The 23,974-nt window shown below is 41.8% G+C and overlaps 1 protein-coding gene across 7 annotated transcripts in view; it reads right to left on the minus strand.

Moving 5' to 3' along the window:
• LOC121282065 (protein phosphatase 1 regulatory subunit 12A-like) overlaps positions 1-23,974 on the minus strand; it is a 301,831-nt gene that overhangs the window by 276,103 nt on the left and 1,754 nt on the right. The gene's annotated exons all lie outside the window — the stretch shown is intronic.

The raw sequence follows: 23,974 nt of genomic DNA on the forward strand, positions 1-23,974 counted from the left end.
TGGGCTGCAAAATGTAATTAACCCAACTATACTTACCCCCATAAACCTACTTCACAATAAACCAGAAAATCATTATGAAAAAATGTTAGCTTCATGACAGCTTGCCGAGAGCAAGATGGGGCATTGCGGTAAGGAAGGTCGCAGTGTGATGACACAGCCCTACTTGACCCCAGTACGAATGTGGATTGGGTCTGTGGTGGATTTGTTGGCCAGGGTCACGGCTTGCATGTCATCATGAAGCAGGCGGAGTATGGTGACAAACTTTTGGGGGCAGCCGAAGCGGAGGAGGAAGCTCCATAATCCTTCACAGTTGACAGTGTCAAAGGCTGAGAGGTCAAAGGAGGCCATGTAAAAGGGTTGGTGCTGTTCCCTGCATTTCTCTTGCAGTTGCCATGCGGTGCAGATCATATCCATTGTGCCCCTTAGTGGGCGGAATCTGCCTTGCAGCTCTGGGAGGAGCTCTTTAGCTACAGGGAGAAGCCAACGGAGAAGGATTCTTGCAATGACCTTCTCTGTGGCCGACAGCAGGGAGATTTCTCTGTAGTTACCCCAGTCAGACTTGTCACCTTTTTTGAAGATGGTCATGATTACAGCATCTCAGATCTCCTGACACATCTCCCTTACTTGGAAAGAGAGCAAGGCCATGTAATCATGCCAATAGTGCTTCTCCACCATGCTTTAGTGCTTCGACAGGGATTCCATCTACTCCTGATGCCTTGTTGCTCTTTAACTGTTGAATGGCCTTTCCTTCCTCTTGCCAGGTTGGATTGTGCAGAGATAGTGGCGGATAGCATGCTGCAGGATGGAGTCGAGGACACTAGCATTGATAGGCAGAGAGACTGCCTCTCTGTCCTTGATGAAAACTTCTCTTTTCTTGGCTAGGAGTGGGGTGGGGCCTTGAGTGCTTGGGCCAGAGGTGGTCTTGACTGCGGTAAAGAAACCTCGCACATCATGGCTGTCGGCTAACTGTTGGATCTCCTGCGCTTTCTCCACCCATCATGTGTTTTTTTAAGCAGTGGGTTTTTTGCTGGACCTCAGCCTTCAGTAGAGTTGCTTACTTGCTCTCGAGTTGGGTTGCTGTTTCAGGTTTTGAAATACGTTGCACTTGTAGCTTATCAGTTCCTGGATCTCCTGGTTGCTCTCATCGAACCAGTCTTATTGTTTCCTGGTTGAGTGACCAAGCATCTGTTCACAGGCGATGATGGAGAGCTTGAGAACAGACCAGGCGCTGTGGACACTCTGCATCACTGGGTCACTGGGGGGTCACCAGGCTAGCAATGAGGCACTGCCTGAATAGGGCTGTCTTACCAGGGTCCTCGAATGCCTGAGTGTTGATTTTCTTGCGACATTATTTCTGTTGGTGTTGCTGCTTTGGGGCTACGTTGATGTTAATGACAGAGCGAATTAGACGGTGGCCCATCCAGCAGTTGTCAGCTCGTCATGGTGGGCGATATGCATGTCCTTGCAGTCCTTCACTCGTCAATGATGTAGTCGAGCAGGTGCCAGTGCTTGGAGCAAGGATGTTGCCATGTGGACTTGTACTCAGCTCTCCGATGGAATGAGATATTGGTTATGAAAAGGCTGTGTTCTAGGCATTTCATCAGGCGCAGGGTACCATTAGTGTTGGATTTCCCTATCCCCCCTCTGCCAATTACATCTCCCCAGAGGTCTGTATCCTTCCCAACTCTGGTGTTAGAAGTCACCAAGGAGGATCAGCTTAGCATCTGTTGGGGCTCGGGCCAGGGATTGCTCAAGGCTCGAGTAAAATGCCTCCTTGGACTCGTCTGTAGCATCCAGTTAGGATGTATGCGCTGAGGACTGCAGCACATTGGTTCTGGGCTAGGGTGAGCTGAAGGGTCATGATAAGCAAGGGGTGTCTTGGAGACAGCCAACCAGTTGTTTTTTTTTTAAGATAAAGCCAACCCCATGGAGTTGGTGATCTTCTACTGGTTAAGTTTCCAGAAGGTGGTGTAACCACCACCTTGTTCCTTGAGCTGGCCTTCCCCTGGCCACTGAGTTTCATTTAGGACAGCAATGGCAATGTCAAAATGTCTGAGCTCCCCGGCAACGATAGCAGTACGCCGTTCTGGTCTGTTGCTGTTGGGGTTGTCCATGAGGGTCCTTACTTTCCAGGTCCTGAACTTCATTTTGAGGGAGTGGATGATGCTTGTGAGTGTTCTTTTAATATGGGCTTCATGGAGCAAGGCCTTGGTCCAGTGGCAAGGGTGTCCAAGATGACCGGAGACCAGTCTCCGCTGTGTGGGCCTAGGACATACAATCCTTATACTACATTCCCTTGGATGGGAGAGATGCCAACTCCTTCCTGTAAGATCTTGTACAGTTTGCTCTCAGAGAAGCTGAGGTAGCTTCGCTTGCTGTGATTCTAATTTCACTGCCACCTCTTCCCTGCTGATGTTAATGACCAGGTAGATATCGCCAAACAAGCCACTGTCAATTTTCCTGACTAGTTTATATTTTCCACCGACGATAAATTCTGCTTTCAAACCACTGGCGTTAGCCAGCCTTGTCGTTATTATATTTGTTTCTCTCTCTCAGCACAACGACAGACAGCACATGAACATACAGAAGCCACCGTGTTGTGCCACTTTCCCCATGCCCTCCCTCCTCCTGAATTATTTGGATCTGTTTCCTGCTTTTTCTATTCCCTTCCTTTCCTGCCCCAAGTGCCGGCAACTCTCCCTAATGCTCTATCAATCAATTTTGAGAGAGAGAGAGATTGACTACACTTAAGTTATGCAGATAAACAGGAAGGTCCTACAAACATTAATACAAATGAACAGTTAGTATGTTTTTGGAAGTGCTGGGCGGGGAAGAACATTGGCCAGGACACTTAAGGGTGCTTGCCGGCTCCTGAGACTGGAAGATTTCATCTAAAAGCTTATACATTCATCAACACAGCACTCTCAGTACTGAGAGCTAAAATAGGGTCTTCAACTTATCTTGCTAAACTGCATTATGTACTGTAAAATATTTTATAGCAACAAATGTCAAACATGTGGAAGTACATCACTCATTCCACCCCGTTCCACAAAAATGGACAGTTGGTTGTAACCTGTAATGATTGTTCAGAAAAATCAGCATGAACACATGTAAAAAAAAAAAATCAGGTCCAAAATTTGTAAAGGAACTGGAAATCACTACCTGAAATATTATTCATCTTGTTAGATTCTGATCTTCCTGCACTTGGTTTCAGTCTTTACTTTCGCAATAATATTATGTTATACAGTGAATGCCAGATCAGTCACTTTTCATTTTGCAAAGGATCAAACATTAAGAGATGGTTTTAAGAATTGACTTTTATATTTGGGTTGATGTTCATCCACAAAGTATCAATTATGTTGAACATTATAAAATTCAAATCAGGAAAATGATTTTTTTGCACAAGTAATAGTTTAATATGTTTATGGGATGCATTAGACAAGTTATTTTTAACTCCTATATTGACCTTCAGCTCTTCACGTACCCCCCCCCCCCACCGCCCCCCGCCCCCCCCCACCCCCCCATAGCTTCAAAACATCTCAAAATGGAAGAGAAATTGGCATTGTTTCAAGTGAGCATTTAATGTCCATTAGTTGTGCAAATATAAATTTCTAACCACAATAGCATCTGCACATATTGTAATAGGTCCCCAACAGGATGATAAAGATGGGCCAGTACTGCACAACAGGGAGATTCCTTCATTCATGAAAGGGCTAGAGCTTAAGAGGAATCATCTTGAAGCAAACAATACCTCAGGTCAACAAGGTATATAATTGATTTAACAGCTATGGAGTAACCACAAAACAGGCTGCAGCCCAACTTTAAATGAAACATCAGCAAACCACCTAAAAACGGTGAGACGCTAGTTAATTTGTAAAATACAAATGATTAGGAAGCAAAAATATAACTTCAAATGGAACATACTAGGTAAGAGAGTTACTTGGTACCCACGCCCCAAATTGATTCATCAAATAATGTGTCCAAAAGTTGCCTTCTTATAGGAAGAGCCAACACCAAAGTTGTCCCAGACTACAATAGATTTAGTAAATGTTACTTCCAATTATGATAATTGAATAAATATGCAGGAAGCTCTATGGTACTGTTAAAGACCGTGAATGAGTAAAGAAATCCAAACATCCAGCAATTAACCACAGAACTACACCACAAGATTTCATGCTTTTTAACAGTACAAATTTTATTCTGTATAAAGAAATTAGACAAAGCTAGCACCACTAACTTAACTTATAGCTTATGCTATAAACTCAGTTCTACTTTTTACTTCGCTCACCACCTCCTCTTACAAAATCTTGAAGGTTAATTCACTTTTCCTGGGACCAACCTAAAAGGATGGCACAGCCCTCTGGAATTTATTTTAATTCTCCTTAGTGTTCCAGCTACTCCTCAAGGTACAAATTACATGGGGTTCCTTCCATTAACTTTTGGTTAAGTGATCCTTCAATTTTCCTTAAAGACTTCATGACTACAGGCTTGTCAGCTCCCTGTCCTGGCTTTGAACATGCGTCGACTGTTTTCCCCCAGTCTTCTCCCACAGCTTCTGTATAGCTCTTTCTAAGCTAGTTATTCAAACTGACTGCTTTCTGCCACAAGGCTCTGCAAGGACCACTGCAGATTTCTTCCACTGGTTCAAGCCAGAAGAAATCTTCCAGCCACTTTTCCCTCACAAAACTCCAAACTAAAATGCCTGCTTCTGTCAGCAAACACACATGGATACATTAAAACAAAGAACCTTACCAAAGCTCCAGCCTAATTCATTATTTCAATGACAACATGACATGTTTTAAGCTGACTCAAATAAAAATACAAAGAAATGATTTTACCTTCAACACATCTCTGCTTCTGCAACTCATATGAATAATGCTATCTCTTATAGAATCTTATGAACCTCTTTCCCAGAATTGCCAGCTTTTAGTTCCTTTTATGGAGACACTAACAATAGACACCCCGGCTCTACCAAGAGGTTCAGGCATTTTCTATCAACTCTGGCCTTGTAAGACAAACACAGGTTAGCTTTTAAATATAACTAACTCCAAGCTTATTTGAATTGCATTTAATTCAGAGCTGCCTTTCAGTTTCTCAATCAAATGTTCCCATTTGTCTACAGTTGAAACTTTAATCCCTAAAACTGAAAATTAACTCAAACATATGAAATATGAACTAGATATGCATATTTATATGAAATATTCATTAATGAGTTACATTTAAAAAGTCAACCACCTTCCAAAGCAAGATTGCTTGTCTTATTTAAAAATCTTTCAGTCTAACAATTAGTCAAAAGTGAAAATATGGCAAAACTAATATATCCAGCTCCAATCCATACAAGTTATGATTTGGGGTCTGCCACTATTTCAGTTACATTTAACAATGTAACAGAAGTGTGTAGTACAGTATTTTTCAAACCTACTCCAAGGGGTAAAACATTGTTCAGCTTTTAATAAAATCAGATATTCCCTTAAGAAAAGTTCACTTTAAAAATCACAAAGCAGCAATATTTGTTTTGCTACTCTAAACAAGTAAATACGTGAAGCCAATCCGGCCTATGGCAAGATGCAATTTTCTCACCCTACCAGGCTCTCACAATCATTGGTAAGCTAAATGCAGTTTAGCACTTACAACTAATTAAACATATTTTTACACAGACCAATAAAGAACTCATGCACAGGAACCACCGAAGTAAAGTTTAGTAAAGACCAAAAAGACTCCTTCAAAAGGTTCATAATCTGAGGATACCAAAATGACAATCAGATCAAATTGCAAAGACATGTGATTTAATAAGTTCTGTCTAATAGTTCAGTGACACTACAACAGCAGAGAGTCAGTTTAGATTTTCACTGGCATGCAGGTACAATGTAAATGAAGCTCAAGGCCAGTATCAGAACCTAACTAGACACCAGATAGGTCAAAACTGAGCAAGGTGGGCTCAATTTGCTGTCAGTTTAGACCTTGGCACTGAATTATACTTTTAAGGTTAGCACAGACAAAATAGTTCAGCTTTGCATCAAAGTTAAGACTTATATGGTGGCAAATATGTCAGTGTACAAGTCAACAAGCAGGCACATGGCTTCAGAAAAATACTTTGTTGTACACTTAGCTCTTTTCTAGATAAGTTCCTGTTAAATTACAATCAGTGTACTACGGCCCAGGTTTTCCTATCAAAATAACGACATTAAAGAAACTGTGTAAATAGCATGGTAATTTGCATTGTGTCGTTTTAAAAAGGAGGTTGTTTGACTCACCATTGAAATACAATGAATGGTGTAAAGTTGCTGTATTTGCATGGTAAATATGAACTAAACTCAGCACAGAATGTCAGGTCTTGTACCCTTTTAACAACAGGATAATTGTTAGTTACAACCTGTCAACCTCTCTATGAAAATGTCGAAGGGTCATGAGGACTCGAAACGTCAACTCTTTTCTTCTCCGCCGATGCTGCCAGACCTGCTGAGTTTTTCCAGGTAATTCTGTTTTTGTTTTTGTTTTGGATTTCCAGCATCCGCAGTTTTTTTGATTTTATCTCTATGAAAATGGCTCAACAACATTCAACCAAAGCAACTCACTGCTTCAGCATACCATCCACCAACTTAAACTCGATCCACCAGCAATGCACAGTGGCAGCGCTGTATACTGTACACAAGATGCACTCCAGCAACTCACCAAGCCTCCATTGACAGCACCTCCCAAACCCAAAACCTCTACCACCTAGAAGGATGAGGGCAGCAGATGCATGGGAACACAGCCACCTGCAAGCTTCTCTCCAACTCACACTATCCTGACTTGGAACTATATCATTTCCTTTACTGTCACTTGGTCAAAAACCTGAAACTCCCTCACTAACAGCACTGCTGGTGTACTTACACCACACACCTGCAGTGGTTCCTGAATGTGGCTCACCACCACCTTCAAGGCAATTTGGGATGGGCAACAAATGCTAACTTTTCTAGTGATTCTCACAGCTCATAAAGGAATCAAAAAAAAACTTATAAGTGTGGAGTCTCATTCCTTCATATTATAATTATTGGAATTTTTTTAAATGTTAAAATTGACATTTGACAATCCATACTTTTTTTAAGCAATGTTAAACTTTTCCCTTGTGCCTTTATTTTTCCTCAATTCACCTCTTTCCATGCTGGATTTGTTTCAACCATTCTAATTTACAATTCATGCTGTTAATTTCACAATTCTTAAATCCGATTGGTTAAAGAGATGCATGTTGTTTGCCCTCTTCACTCAGGTCCCAGATTTGTTTTTCTCACTGCAATTTCATCAGCTCTCACATTCAGCAACTTGTCAAATTAACATTAGATGGCATTAATGATGTAATTTTAGCCCAATATCTCTGTAATACTTATTTTGCTAATTTATGAATCTGCAATAAGTTTGGTTTTTGGTCATATATTGATTTTGACAATGCAAAATTAAGGTAAAGGAATTACTGATAGCTGGCATGCATTCGTCTGCAGAAATTGTGAATTCATATTTCATCCTTTTCCTGCACCGTATGCAGCCAAGGTGAGATGAGGAAATATACATTTATGCTTGGTCATATCTTTAATAATGGACTGCTGGCATAAAAACAGTAGAGCTCCCTCATGACCAGTAACATGAATAATGAAATACGTACAGTTTAAATGACCAAGTAGTAAAACACATACTACAAAGCACATTTGGTGGCATTTGGGGGAGGCAATGGCGTAGTGGTATTGTCACTGGACTAGTAATCCAGAGACCCAGGGTAATGCTCTGGGGACACAAGTTTGAATCCCACCACGGCAGATGGTAGAATTTAAGTTCAATAAAAATTTGGAATTAAAAGTCTAATGATGACCATGAAGCCATTGCCGATTGTTGTAAAAACTCATCTGGTTCACTAATGTCCTTTAGGAAAGGAAATCTGCTGTCCTTACCTGGTCTGGCCTATATGTGACTTCAGATCCACAGCAATGTGGTTGACTCTTAAATGCCCTCTGAACAAGGGCAATAAATGCTTGCCTAGCCAGCGACACACATATCCCATGAACGAGTACGTTAAAAAAAATCAAAATCAAACTGCTGGCTCCTCCATTCACCAAGATCTCAGAAGCTCTCAGCAAACTCTCTCATTGTCAGCATGCACTTCCATCAAAAATGTTTTGCCTCATGAGGCACAGGACAAACATCTAATGAACAAAATGCTCTGCTCCAGTAAGTTCTGGTTCTTTACCTTTAAGTTCTAAATAAAAATCTCAGCACATTACTGTTACACAATACAGCAGCATAAACAAGTATCTGGTGTAGATGGACTAGCTGCAGAATAGCAACCCAATCAAATCCAGCTAGCTACAGCACTGACAGAATCAAAATTTCAACTCAAGGAATTATAGAAAAACTGAAAAAAAAAAATCAATCTTGCATAAAAGGATACCAGACTTCTAAAGCCTATTTTAGATTTCAAAAATAAAGCAGTGAATTTTAATGCAGCTGCAGATGCTACAAGTTACAAGGAAACTTCAGGCCATGTTAAATAGCTTTTATTCAATACAACTGATCATGTTAAACAGCTTTTATTCAATACTACTTCCGTTCAAAGTTGTCCAGTTAAATGTTAAATTATGAAGATAAAGATTAGATTTACAAGGGTTCACAGAGCACTTTCAGCATGTGATATGATTGTTTAATGGAGACCGAGCTAGAAAAATTACATCAGGTGTATGACCCAAATTAGGAAGAAATTCTGAACAATGAAGTGCATCTCAAAACATTGTGAATAAGCCTTAATTGGAGAGCTCAATGACAGGGATTACTAACAATGCAGTCTAACAAAAAATAAACACTAATACATTTCAATGTCAAGAAATTTGGTATTTTTTAAAAAATTCATTCATGGGTGTCAGCTTCACTGACTAGACCACCATTTATTGCCCATCCCTAGTTGCCCTTGAGGTGGTGGTGGTGAGCTGCCTTCTTGAACCGCAGCAATCCCTGTAGTGTAGGTACATCCACAGTGCTGTTAGGAAGGGAGTTCCAGGAATTTGACCCAGTGACAGTGAAGGAACAGTGATATATTTCCAAGTCAGGATGGTGAGTGACTTGGAGGGGAACTTCCAGGTGGTGGTGTTCCCATCTATCTGTTGCCCTGGTCTTTCTAGATAGTAGTGGGTTTAGAAGGTGTTGTCTAAGGAGCCTTGGTGAATTCCCACAGTGCATCTTGTAAATGGTACACACTGCTGCTACCGTTCGTCAATGATGCAGGGAGTGAATGTTTGTGGATGCAGTGCTAATCAAGTGGGCTGCTTTGCCCTGGATGGTGTCAAGTTTGAGCGTTGTGGGAGCTGTACTCATCCAGGCAAGTGGGTGGTATTCCATCATAGTCCTGATTTTTGCCTTGAGGATGGTGAATAGGAATTAGAGAGTCAGGAGTTGAGTTACTCATCACAAGATTCCTAGCCTCTGGCCGGCTCTTGTAGCCACAGTATTTACATGGCTAGTCCAGTTCAGTTTCTGGTCAATGGTAACCCCCAGGATGGTGATAGTGGGGGCTACAGTGATGGTAATACCATTGAACGTCAAGGGGCGATGGGTAGATTCTCTCTTGTTGGAGATTGTCATTGCCTGGCACTTGTGTGGCACGAATGTTATTTGCCACTTGTCAGCCAAAGCCTGGATATTGTCAAAATCTTGCTGCATTTGGACATCGACTGCTCAGTATCTGAGGAGTCACAAATGGTGCTAAACATTGTGTAATCATCAGTGAACATCCCCACTTCTGACCTTATGATGGTAGGAAGGTCATTGATGAAAGCAGCTGAAGATGGTTCGCTGAGGACACTTCCCTGAGGAACTCCTGCAGTGATGTCCTGGAGCTGAGATGACTGACCTCCAACAACCACAGCTATCTTCCTTTGTGCTAGGTATGACTCCAACCAGCAGAGAGTTATGCCCCCCAATTCCTATTGACTTCAGTTTTGCTAGGGCTCCTTGATGCCACATTTGGTCAAATGCAGCCTTGATGTCAAGGGCAGTCACTCTCACCTGACCTGGGGAGTTCAGCTCTTTTGTCCACATTTGAACCAAGGTTGTAATGGAGGTCAGAAGCTGAGCTGACCTAGCGGAACCCAAACTGGGCATCAGTGAGCAGGACACTTTAAATGTCCAGCTCTACCCTAAGGGATACAAGAACCTCATATTGCATAAGAAAAATGACAGATATGCTCGACAGCAATATACCAAAAAAGGATTTTAAATATTTTCAGTTAGTGTGTAACAAAGATGACCCTTGACTCGAGGTGTTTTTGAATTTAAGCACCTTCTCTAAAATAATTGAAGGGCATGAAGTAAGTTAGGCTAAGTCTTAACCAGGTTTTAAAGAGTACAAGTTCTTTTAACTTATCTTCATCTAACTTCAGAGGCCACAAAGATAGCTGGTGCAACTATATGTAGAAGTTGAGCAGAAGGTCCATAATCTAAATTACTGAAGCACAACATAACCTTACTCAGATATACTTTATCTGGCAGTAGTAGGCATGGATACTTTGTATGTTAATAACAAAAAATGGCATCTAGTTCAGATTATATACTTCACCTTAAATGAATAAAATAACAATCACACTAAATCTTACTAGTTTCAAATCTGGCATGTCTTTTCCAATGAAATGTTACACACAGCAAACTGAAATTATTTAGATGCAAGTCACATATTTTGCAGTGAAGATCCTGAAGTATATCATGAAAACAACTTTTCAATTGTGATATTAGCTCCTTCAACATGGTTTGGTTCAAAATATGAATAAAGCCACAATATTCTTTGAAGTAATTAGATTTATATTTTTGCAAACACAATTTCACCTCTATAAACTTATTCTGAAAACACCTTTACTAAACAGGTCAGTAGGAAAATATTCACCTTTTACATACAATTGAAACTGTGTGCAAAGATTTCAAGGCAGATACAACGCATCTCTTAATGTCAGCATTATTACATATAAGCATTAGAGGGCACAACTCAAACTTGACTAACTATTTCTCAGTAACTCCGCAATCTTTCATAACATCTACTGCTATAAATACACAGTGACTACTTAAGGACACACATACACACACACACACACACACACACACACACACACACAAAAATCATTCTGATGCTGCAGCATACTTATCAGTCATTTGCTTATATGCTTCAATTGACATAGTTTACAATTAAGAGATCCATAACAGATTACATAAAATAGCTAATTCACACAGACCTAATTACTACACATGATCAAGGAAACAAGAATAACCAGTCTCTCTGGTCTGTGACACATTTTTGATTTAGATACAGTATAGAATACAGCTGATCACTTTCAAATCATCAGACAAAAATGTAATAATTTCTGGAGGAATCAAGATAATCAAAATGTGTAATCTGTCACTTTTTGCACTGGAAAAATATCATAGTATAATTTTGAAGTGACCTGATATTTATTGCAACAGTTTTGCAATAAACTAAGAGAGTACACTTCCACAAAACTGGTTTATTTGAATAGGTATTCAAGTAACTACACTCCATGGCAATGCAATATAAATCAGAAATCCTAAATTGAATAGGTAGGCAGAGCTGGTTTAATTTCTTAGTTGGAGCACCCTGAAGCAGAAAACATTGGGGTGAGGAAAGAGAGAAGTAGGGATGAAGGGGAAAATAAAAATGACATGGGCTTGTTTCAAGCTCAGGGTCTTCAGATTTTCTCTCAGGTTCAGCAGTCTGAGAAACTCTATAAGCAGTTTGAATCTCTAACATTCTACCCATGGGACAGTGACTCAGTGTTATAAATTGTGACCTGAACTGGATATTCTTGTTTCCCCCATGTGCTTCTTCAATCTCAAATACAGAAGCTTCCACACAATTGTTATATGCATAACTGCAAATAATGTCCACCATAATTCTTTAACATTGAACACTTCATTTGAACACGATTAGTAGCATCTTCTGTTTCTCAGGCCAACGATAATGGTTCAAACCCCATTCCGGGACTTTTATCCATGAAACAAGGCTGACAATTCAGCGGAATGGCTGAAGCAGTGTTGCACTTATGGAATGCTACCACCCATCAATTGAGACATTAGAAGATGGATGTTAAACTGTCCCAGGCAAGGTGTGAGGAATTGCACCCAGCTATCATGGCCAATGTTCCTTTCTCAACCACAATCAAACATAGATTAAATTGGTCAGTTATTTCATCGCTATTTGAGGGGCCTCTTATACACAACAATATAGCTGTTGTGTTCGTTTACAAAAGCAACAATGGATGTAGTCAAAGAGTAACTAATTGCAACTGAAATGTTTTGGGACATCCCAAGAAACATCAAGCCCCTAAATGCATGTTTTGTTTATATAAATTCCTTTTTAACCATATGCCAATATCCACTTAGAAGACAAAACAACACTAATCTGGTACACTTAACTTGATTGTTAAAAGCCATAACAATATCAAGAGCTACTTCTTTCACAGCTATTTTCAATTGGAGATGCTTTTATTCAATACCCTAAAGTACGAGACTCACAAACCACCATAAGGTCTGACTTTTGCTTTCCATTCCAGTAGCACTCCCTCAGTTTCCCATTCTTCCAAGACCAAGAATCTTGAGGAGTTCTGGTCCAGAGTTGCTGAGGACAGCCTCATGCAGATAACCAGCAGCAGCTTCACAGGCCTGATCAAAGAAAGTTCTTAATCAAAGATGCCATATATTGCACTAAGCTACTTACATTTATCACCATAAGTTCTTTCATTATAAAAAGTTGCAAGAGTGTTAGAAGCATTAAATAACGAAAAAAGTCAAATCTTGCTGCCTATTTCTGACCTGAAGCTACAAATGTTCATATATTTTGCAAACTGCAAAATTTCTCAAACCTGAATGACTTGGATAGTGCTTTAATGCAGCCACAGCGTTCAGGGAAGAGAAGTCAGCTTCAGGATCTAAATAACAAATACACCTGCTATAAAACCATGCATCATCTAAATTACTGTAATCTAAAGCTACAAGACTTGCTAATATTTGAAAAAAAATTGCAAGACAACTAAATTATAGCAGCATAAGAAAAAGGCAATCCATTACTATCAACTAGCATTGTCAACTGAAGAAAACAAATATCTTGTACATGGAATATGCAAAAAAGTCTTAAAACCTGAGCATATCTGCATCATACTTCTTGTGCTGCAATTCCTGCATTACCAAAACAGACATTTTTCATCTGATCATTTAAGATACTGAACAATTCAACAACTTTATTTATTCCAAGCCACCTCAAGTTTCAAAGGACTAAACAATTTCCATTTACTTTGTATTGGCCTTTCATGTGTTTCAGCTATCAGTAATTGACATCTTTTGTCTCAGCATCACCTCACTAAATGATTGTTATAGTGTCTAGCAGTCTCGTATTAAGCAATATGCAGGTCATTGAACTTATTTCCTTCCTCTCTACAATTAACGTATATGTTGGTTCTCTCCCTTTCTCATTTTTCTCTAATCTAAATGGCTGTTTATCTTTCAAGTTCTAATAAACCACTACAAGCCAAATGTGTTTATTTCCAATATTTGCAGATGATCAACAACCAGCTTTATATTAAGTGTTTTCTTCTTTTATTTCATGTTTCCAGTTATAAGTGTTTAAGAAAACAAGATCTGGAGACTGAATAGGACAATTGCTCACTATTCCCTGGGGGTAGCTTTCACTCAAATCAGCAATCTTTTTGAGTAGATTTAAATCTCTGGAATAGGTGCACCTATGCCAAAAATCACCTGATATTTGAATGGCATATGGCCAAGTTAAAAAAAATCTGCTGCCACTGTCAAAATGCCTTGAGGCTTATGGATTCTTAACTTATTACACATTATATACTGGTTATCAAAACTGATTTTGCAGTGGTCCAAAATAAACTAAAGATTTTAAAAAGCATTTGCTTACAATTAAAATTAATTATGCTCCAAAAAGTACTATTCCTGCAATTATTCCAACAAAAATGCCACAAAAAATTCAGTTAAAATAATAAACAGCAAACCTAAACTTGAGTTTTATGCTTCAAAGGCTGAACATAAAAAATAAGAGCAAGAACAGACCAAGTGGCTCATCAAGACTGCTCTGCCATTCAATACAATCATAGCTAATCTTCAGCTTTAATGCCACATTACTGCCCACTCCCTATATCCCTCGATTCCCTGAGAAAGCAAAAATCTGCCTATCCCAGCCTTAAATATATTCAATGATGAAACTTCTACAACCCTCTGGGGTAGAGAATTCCAAAAATTCATAAACTTTTGAGTGAAAAAATTTTGCATGTCAGTCCTCAATGATCAACTCCTTATCCTGTGACCATGCCATGTTTTAGATTCCCCAGCTAACAGAAGCCACCTTGCAGTGTCTACCCTGTCAAGCCCCCTCAGAATCCTATGGTTCAATGAGATCATCTCTCATTCTTCTAAACTCCAAAGAATGCAGACTCAATTTACTCAGCTTCCCATCATGGAACAGCCCTCTCATCCCAGGGAACTTTCCCTGCACTGCTTCTGATACTAGTATATCCTTCTTTAAATATGGAAATAAAATCTGCACACACAATTCTAGGTATGGTCTCACCAAAGCCCTGATTGTAGCAAGATTTCTTTATTCTTGCATTCCAATCTCCTTACAATAAAAGTTAGCAATAAAAGTCTGCCCTCCTAATTGCTTGCTGTACCTGAATGCTAACTTTGTATTCCTGTACAAGTACACCCAAGCTCCTCTAATCATTTACAACTTTCACAACTTTAAAATTCTGCTTTCCTATTGATACGACTAACGTGAGTAAATTCACAGTTCCTTTCTTTTATTTGTTCACAGGATGTGGGCTTCGCTGACTTGGCCAGCATTTATTACCCATTCCAAATTGCCCTTGAAAAGGTGATAGTGAACTGCCTTCTTGAACTGCTGCAGTCTACAGCGGTTTTAGGAAGGGAGTTCCAGGATTTTGACCCAGCAACAGTGAAGGAATGATATCGTTCCAAGTCAGGATGATGTGTGGCTTGGAGGGGGGCTTGCATGTGGTGAAGTTCCCATGCATCTGCTACCCTTGCCCTTCTGGTGGTGGAGGTCACAGTATTGGAAGATGCTGTCGAAGCAGCCTTGGCAAGTTGCTGCAGAGCATCTTGGAGATGGTACACACTGCAGCCACGTCGATGGTAGAGGGAGTGAATGTTTGAAAAGTGGTGGATCGGGTGCCAATGAAGTAAGCTGCTTTGTCCTGGACAGTGTCAGGCTTCTCGAGTGTTGTTGGAACTGCACTTACCCAGGCGAGCGGAGTGTATTCCACCAGACACCTGACTTGTGTCTTGTAAATGGTGGACAACTTTGTAGAGTCAGGTGAGTTACTCGCCAGAGAATTTGTAACCACAGTATATACATGGCTGCTCCAGTTCAGTTCCTGGTCAATGGTAACCCCCGCTCTAGGACAAAAACAGAATTATCTGGAAAAACTCAGCAGGTCTGGCAGCATCGGCGGAGAAGAAAAGACTTGACGTTTCGAGTCCTCATGACCGTTCGACAGAACTTGAGTTCGAGTCCAAGAAAGAGTTGAAATATAAGCTGGTTTAAGGTGTGTGTGTGGGGGGCGGAGAGATAGAGAGACAGAGAGGTGGAGGGGGGGGGGTGTGGATGTAAGGACAAACAAGCAGTGATAGAAGCAGATCATCAAAAGATGTCAACGACAATAGTACAATAGAACACATAGGTGTTAGAGTTAAAGTTGGTGATATTATCTAAACGAATGTGCTAATTAAGAATGGATGGTAGGGCACTCAAGGTATAGCTCTAGTGGGTTTTTTTTTTAAATATATAATGGAAATAGGTGGGAAAAGGAAAATCTTTATAATTTATTGGGAAAAAAAAAGGGAAGGGGGAAACAGAAAGGGGGTGGGGATGGGGGAGGGAGCTCACGACTTAAAGTTGTTGAATTCAATATTCAGTCCGGAAGGCTGTAAAGTCCCTAGTCGGAAGATGAGGTGTTGTTCCTCCAGTTTGCGTTGGGCTTCACTGGAACAATGCAGCAAGCCAAGGACAGACATGTGGGCAAGAGAGCAGGGTGGAGTGTTAAAATGGCAAGCGACAGGGAGGTTTGGGTCATTCTTGCGGACAGACCGCAGGTGTTCTGCAAAGCGGTCGCCCAGTTTACGTTTGGTCTCTCCAATGTAGAGGAGACCACATTGGGAGCAACGAATGCAGTAGACTAAGTTGGGGGAAATGCAAGTGAAATGCTGCTTCACTTGAAAGGAGTGTTTGGGTCCTTGGACAGTGAGGAGAGAGGAAGTGAAGGGGCAGGTGTTGCATCTTTTGCGTGGGCATGGGGTGGTGCCATAGGAGGGGGTTGAGGAGTAGGGGGTGATGGAGGAGTGGACCAGGGTGTCCCGGAGGGAGCGATCCCTACGGAATGCCGATAAAGGGGGTGAAGGGAAGATGTGTTTGGTGGTGGCATCATGCTGGAGTTGGCGGAAATGGCGGAGGATGATCCTTTGAATGCGGAGGCTGGTGGGGCGATAAGTGAGGACAAGGGGGACCCTATCATGTTTCTGAGAGGGAGGAGAAGGCGTGAGGGCGGATGCGCGGGAGATGGGCCGGACATGGTTGAGGGCCCTGTCAACGACCGTGGGTGGAAAACCTCGGTTAAGGAAGGAGGAGGACATGTCAGAGGAACTGTTTTTGAATGTAGCATCATCGGAACAGATGCGACGGAGGCGAAGGAACTGAGAGAATGGGATGGAGTCCTTGCAGGAAGCGGGGTGTGAGGAGCTGTAGTCGAGATAGCTGTGGGAGTCGGTGGGTTTGTAATGGATATTGGTGGACAATCTATCACCAGAGATTGAGACAGAGAGGTCAAGGAAGGGAAGGGAAGTGTCAGAGATGGACCACGTGAAAATGATGGCGGGGTGGAGATTGGAAGCAAAATTAATAAATTTTTCCAAGTCCCGACGAGAGCATGAAGCGGCACCGAAGTAATCATCGATGTACCGGAGAAAGAGTTGTGGAAGGGGGCCGGAGTAGGACTGGAACAAGGAATGTTCCACATACCCCATAAAGTGACAGGCATAGCTGGGGCCCATGCGGGTACCCATAGCCACACCTTTTATTTGGAGGAAGTGAGAGGAGTTGAAGGAGAAATTGTTCAGTGTGAGAACAAGTTCAGCCAGGCTCCAACAACTCATCGACACCAACACCCATCTAGGACCCTCCACCCCTGCCTGTCCCTCCGTCCCCACCCTTTCTTCCAATCCCAACCCCAGCCGTGTATTCACTATACCCCCTGACCTTCCCCTCTCCGATGCTGAACGTTCAGTGCTCAGCAAAGGACTTAGTTGCATACCCTTACGCCCTCACCTCAATGAATTTCGGGCTCGGCATGATACTGAACTCTTCTTCCGCCGTCTTCGTCTCCGGGCTCACTTCTTTGGGCAGGAGTCCTCTCCCAGTTCAACGGATCCTTTTACCCATCTCCAATATTCTCCCTCCACCTGGACCCCTCCCTCTGGATTCTTACCTTCTCTCGATCTTTTCATTGAGAACTGTCAGCGCGACATTAGTCGTCTCAATTTCTCTGCTCCTCTCACCCATTCTAACCTGTCTCTCTCTGAACTTACTGCACTCCATTCTCTCAGGTCCAACCCTGACATTGTCATCAAACCCGCTGACAAGGGTGGTGCTGTTGTTGTCTGGCGCACTGACCTCTACCTCGCGGAGGCTGAGCGTCAACTCGCAGACACTTCCTCCTACCTCTCCCTGGACCATGACCCCGCCACTGAACATCAAGCCATTGTTTCCAGGACTGTCACTGACCTCATCTCCTCTGGGGATCTCCCTCCCACAGCTTCCAACCTGATAGTCGCCCAACCTCGGACGGCCCGCTTCTATCTCCTACCCAAAATCCACAAACAGAACTGCCCCGGTAGACCGATCGTCTCAGCTTGCTCCTGCCCCACAGAACTCATTTCTCGTTATCTTGACTCCCTTCTCTCTCCCCTTGCCCAGTCCCTTCCCACCTACATCCGTGATTCCTCTGACACCTTACGTCACATCAACAATTTCCAGTTCCCTGGCCCCAACCGCTTCCTCTTCACCATGGACCTCCAATCCCTCTACACCTCCATCCCCCACCAGGATGGTCTGAGGGCCCTTAGCTTCTTCCTCGAACAGAGGCCCGAACAATCCCCATCCACCACTACTCTCCTCCGTCTGGCTGAACTTGTTCTCACACTGAACAATTTCTCCTTCAACTCCTCTCACTTCCTCCAAATAAAAGGTGTGGCTATGGGTACCCGCATGGGCCCCAGCTATGCCTGTCTCTTATGGGGTATGTGGAACATTCCTTGTTCCAGTCCTACTCCGGCCCCCTTCCACAACTCTTTCTCCGGTACATCGATGATTACTTCGGTGCCGCTTCATGCTCTCGTCGGGACTTGGAAAAATTTATTAAGTTTGCTTCCAATCTCCACCCCTCCATCATTTTCACGTGGTCCATCTCTGACACTTCCCTTCCCTTCCTTGACCTCTCTGTCTCAATCTCTGGTGGTAGACTGTCCACCAATATCCATTACAAACCCACCGACTCCCACAGCTATCTCGACTACAGCTCCTCACACCCCGCTTCCTGTAAGGACAACATCCCATTCTCTCAGTTCCTTCGCCTCCGTCGCATCTGTTCCGATGATGCTACATTCAAAAACAGTTCCTCTGACATGTCCTCCTCCTTCCTTAACCGAGGTTTTCCACCCACGGTCGTTGACAGGGCCCTCAACCGTGTCCGGCCCATCTCCCGCGCATCCGCCCTCACGCCTTCTCCTCCCTCCCAGAAACATGATAGGGTCCCCCTTGTCCTCACTTATCACCCCACCAGCCTCCACATTCAAAGGATCATCCTTCGCCATTTCCGCCAACTCCAGCATGATGCCACCACCAAACATCTTCCCTTCACCCCCTTTATTGGCATTCCGTAGGGATCGCTCCCTCCGGGACACCCTGGTCCACTCCTCCATCACACCCTACTCCTCAACCCCCTCCTATGGCACCACCCCATGCCCATGCAAAAGATGCAACACCTGCCCCTTCACTTCCTCTCTCCTCACCATCCAAGGACCCAAACACTCCTTTCAAGTGAAGCAGCATTTCACTTGCATTTCCCCCAACTTAGTCTACTGCATTCGTTGCTCCCAATGTGGTCTCCTCTACATTGGAGAGACCAAACGTAAACTGGGCGACCGCTTTGCAGAACACCTGCGGTCTGTCCGCAAGAATGACCCAAACCTCCCTGTCGCTTGCCATTTTAACACTCCACCCTGCTCTCTTGCCCACATGTCTGTCCTTGGCTTGCTGCATTGTTCCAGTGAAGCCCAACGCAAACTGGAGGAACAACACCTCATCTTCCGACTAGGGACTTTACAGCCTTCCGGACTGAATATTGAATTCAACAACTTTAAGTCGTGAGCTCCCTCCCCCATCCCCACCCCCTTTCTGTTTCCCCCTTCCCTTTTTTTTTCCAATAAATTATAAAGATTTTCCTTTTCCCACCTATTTCCATTATATAATAAAAAAACCCCCATTAGAGCTATACCTTGAGTGCCCTACCATCCATTCTTAATTAGCACATTCGTTTAGATAATATCACCAACTTTAACTCTAACACCTATGTGTTCTATTGTACTATTGTCGTTGACATCTTTTGATGATCTGCTTCTATCACTGCTTGTTTGTCCTTACATCCACACCCCCCCCTCCACCTCTCTGTCTCTCTATCTCTCCGCCCCCCACACACACACCTTAAACCAGCTTATATTTCAACTCTTTCTTGGACTCGAACTAAAGTTCTGTCGAACGGTCATGAGGACTCGAAACGTTAACTCTTTTCTTCTCCGCCGATGCTGCCAGACCTGCTGAGTTTTTCCAGGTAATTCTGTTTTTGTTTTGGATTTCCAGCATCCGCAGTTTTTTTGTTTTTATCCCCGCTCTAGGATGTTGATTTTGGGGGACTCAGCAATGTAAATGCCACTGAATGTCAAGGGGAAATGGTTAGATTCTCTCGTTAGAAATGGTCATTGCCTGGTACTTGTGTGGCGTGAATGTTATTTACCACTTGTCAACCCAAGCTTAAATATTGTCCAGTCTTGCTGCTTATGGACACTGACTGCTTCAGTAGTTATTTATATTTCTTCTTTCATGGGATGTGGGTGGCTCTGGCATGGCCAGAATTTGTTGCCCATCCCTAATTGCCCTTGAACTGAGTGACTTCCTAAGCCATTTCAGAGGACAGTTAAGAGTCAGCCACATTGCTGTGCAGCCGGAGTCACATGTCAGCCAAACCATGTAAGGATTTCCTTTCCTAAGGGATATTAGTGAATCAGATTGGTTTAACAACAATTGACGATGGTTTCACGATCACCATACTGAGACTTCATGGTCAACGTTACTGAGGCTAACTTTTAATTCCAGATTTGTAAATGATTTTAATTCCACCAGCTGCCATAGTGGGATTTAAACCAGTGATCCCAGAACTTTAGCCAAGGCCCTCTGGATTACCAGTCTAGTGACATTAACACTACGCCACCACCTCCCCTCTCCATCTGCCATCTTATCGCTCACTTACCTAAGTTGTCTATATCTCTGTGTAGCCTCTTTGTGTCCTCACAGCTCACATGCCCACCTAATTCTATATTGCCAGCAAATTTAAATACTTTACTTGGTCTCTCTGTCTCAGTCAGCAGTACAGATTGTAAATAGCTGATCCTTGAAGCACTCCACTAGTCCCATTTATCCCTAACCCTAAATGATCAAACAGGGTTTTTTTTTGCAAAACCATATTGACTTAGAAAAGCATGAATAAGCAAGTGCATTGTTAAGACTTCAATAGGTTCCAGAATTTTCCCGACAACTGATGTCTGGCTAGGGTCATGAGGACTCGAAACGTCAACTCTTTTCTTCTCCGCCAATGCTGCCAGACCTGCTGAGTTTTTCCAGGTAATTCTGTTTTTGTTTTGGCATGTAGTTGCTTGTTTTCTCTCTCCCTCTTTTCTTGAACAGTGGTGTTACATTTGAAACAGCAAGCGTGATGTAGAATTAGAGCGCAAAGCTATCCTGTCAGACAATGGCTACCCTGATCAGATCATTGTTCACAATGCATCATGCAAACTTGCAAATGGATTCCAGGCCACCACATTCAGACCTGAAGAGTGCCTTAAATTACCCTGCGAAGGAAAATTATCCCAAGAATTTGAACAACAGGTTAAGCAAGCCATTGCAGACTGCTACTATGCAGTGACTACGCAAGTGGTATTTTCCATGAATAGGATGTTGCTGTCAGTCCAAAAAGATATTCTGCCTACCACATAATTAAGCAATGTTATATATGGATTTCAGTACTGGTGCAATGCCAGGTTCATAGGCCATACGTCCCAGTGATGGGTTGCTCAAACAGTACGGTCCTTCGGTTGTTCATAATAAGCAGAGTGCAGACCAAATTCAACCAACCCACACTTAGAAAACCCAAAACAAAACGTCCGTTAGATGCGATTCCATGTTTGAGCAGCACTTGAGCGATCCTGAATGTACTAAAAGCTACATTAACCAATTGAAATGAATCAGCCGAACTCATAAAATGGTTCATTTACACGCACTAGAAGTGACATATTTTCAAATGTGAGACCTGTTCTCTGGAAGCAAAAAGAATGTGTTCAAGCCTTGCATTTTTTTTTTGCACTACCCAGGATCCTGGGGAGCCCCTTGGTCCCTGTTCCTTTCTCCATGGCAACACCTCAGCCAGAGTCGTTTTGCCAACCAATCAGCACCCCTTTCTCCTGTAATATAAATTGTTGTGCTTGTTTGAAATTTGGCATTCTTATGTTTGTCCTGATGAGCACAAGCTCTTTTCAGCAATATTCAAGTTTTCCAAATCACTACTTTCTTAGCTATTAAAAATTTGTTTTGCTGAAGTAAACCTTGAAATAGCTTGGCAGAATCTCAAACATTAAAGTAGGAAGCAATTTCACATTAAAAATTGAAGGAGACAGTGCAAATTGATTGAATCAGGAAGCACAATATAAACCTTTGAGTAAAAATCTAATATCACCACTTGAATCAAGGTTATACAGCTAAAACACCACAAGTAACCTAGTTTTAAACTACGACATGACAAGTTGGCTATAAATGTACCTGCTCATTCAGTGCACTTCTCTTCTGTGCAACACAGTACAATGAAATGCATACAATACAAATCAAAAGCATTACCCAAAAATGCAATGTATTTTTACCAGCAGAAAATTATTGGGGAGTGGGGGGGTGGGGGGGGGGTGGGCGAAGAAGAAATTGAAGGATGTGTATTCACTACACAATTACCCTTATGATCAACTTTGGATAAAATACAACCATTTCTTGTCCCACAATTGTATTATTTTCCCAATAATTGAATCTTTTTTTTCTACAAAAAGGTAGGGAAATAATTGTTTACACTTCAAAGTTTAAATTCAGCTTGTTTTGATTCACAAATTTCAATGGTTTGTAAGAAAAGCTAAAGGGACCAATTTATAAATGCAGTCTCAAAGTATCCTGTAAAATTAACCCTGTCTAGTGCTCTACTATACTTTGAGCACGTGTAAAAAAGGTACATGCCAGAATTTTAACAATTTTCATATTCTCGAAGCATATAAGATAAGCTACACAAAAAGTTGTCAGCACTTGCAGGTGCCCACTTGTTCAAATACAGCACTATCAGTAGTTTAATACCACCAAAAGCACTTCACTGGCACTGATTAATGTGTACATAAGGTACATTTAGAGATTACCAAGTATCATCTACAAGCATAAAGTACCTTGCCTGTTCTATAATTCAATAAACTGGATTGCTGTCATACAGCAGAATACAATTTAATTAAATGTTCATAAAAAACATAAAGGAGAAACAACGCTCAATCTTATTTATTTTTTTTTACAAACACGCATACAAACTCCATGCACAACAGATAGATTGAGTAGTAGACTTGCAAAACACGGTAAATTTTAACATACTGAAAGTTTTCTCATATGGTATGATTTACATAACCAGGAACCCCAAGACAAAAACGCATGAAACAGTTTATACGCATTTAATGTCATAGAACCCTAAATATGCCACACACATTACCTATTTTAATCAGCAATGTGTGTCCATTACTGCCTTTCTCTGGTGCCTGCGCAAAGGGGAAGTTTCCCCCTCTACTCACTAGCATATTCTTAAAAATATCTGACTTTCATATATGTCTTCCTCGTCTGTATCAGAATCATTAGTAAATCCACTGACAATCCAACAAAAATGAATACAAGCAAAGCTGTGCCCAAAAGTTAATTCCCTGAGAAAGGTCCATAATATTTTTGATTAGTCCGCAACATAAACCTTTGGCTTGGTTTTGAGATTGTCAACTTCGATGCATTTTCAAGGACTTAGCAATCTAACGTTCTACTGTAAATTGTTTCAAGTGCCATATAATGCACTAGTAAACAGAACATGTCAACTGTAACAGCATCTAGTTACTGTAACAGATGATAACTTCCTCCACACTGATGCAGAGGAAAAGCAAAATACCAGCAACTACATATACGCTGCCGATAAGAACTGATGTAAATTTTACACATATACTAATATTGTAACCGCTATACAGGACTTAAATTATACATAAATACAAATAATCAAACAGTGGGTGAAATCAATGTATATGTGTGTGTGAGAGAAAGTGTGTATTTAAAGGAATCTGGTGATAGATCATTAGAATACAATGAACTGCATCATCAAAATCTTCCCACATGCACTCACATTGCACACTTAGGCTGTGATTTTTGCATTACTAAATTTTGGCATTGAAACTCCTACCTCCCATTAGCACAAGCTATTTTTCCTTAAGGTCACCAACTGTCATTACAGCTGACAAATTTAATTGCTTCGCTTTAAGCCATGTGTCA

The sequence above is a fragment of the Carcharodon carcharias genome, chromosome 9 (genome assembly GCF_017639515.1).
Source record: "Carcharodon carcharias isolate sCarCar2 chromosome 9, sCarCar2.pri, whole genome shotgun sequence".
In the NCBI taxonomy this organism is placed as follows: domain Eukaryota; kingdom Metazoa; phylum Chordata; class Chondrichthyes; order Lamniformes; family Lamnidae; genus Carcharodon; species Carcharodon carcharias.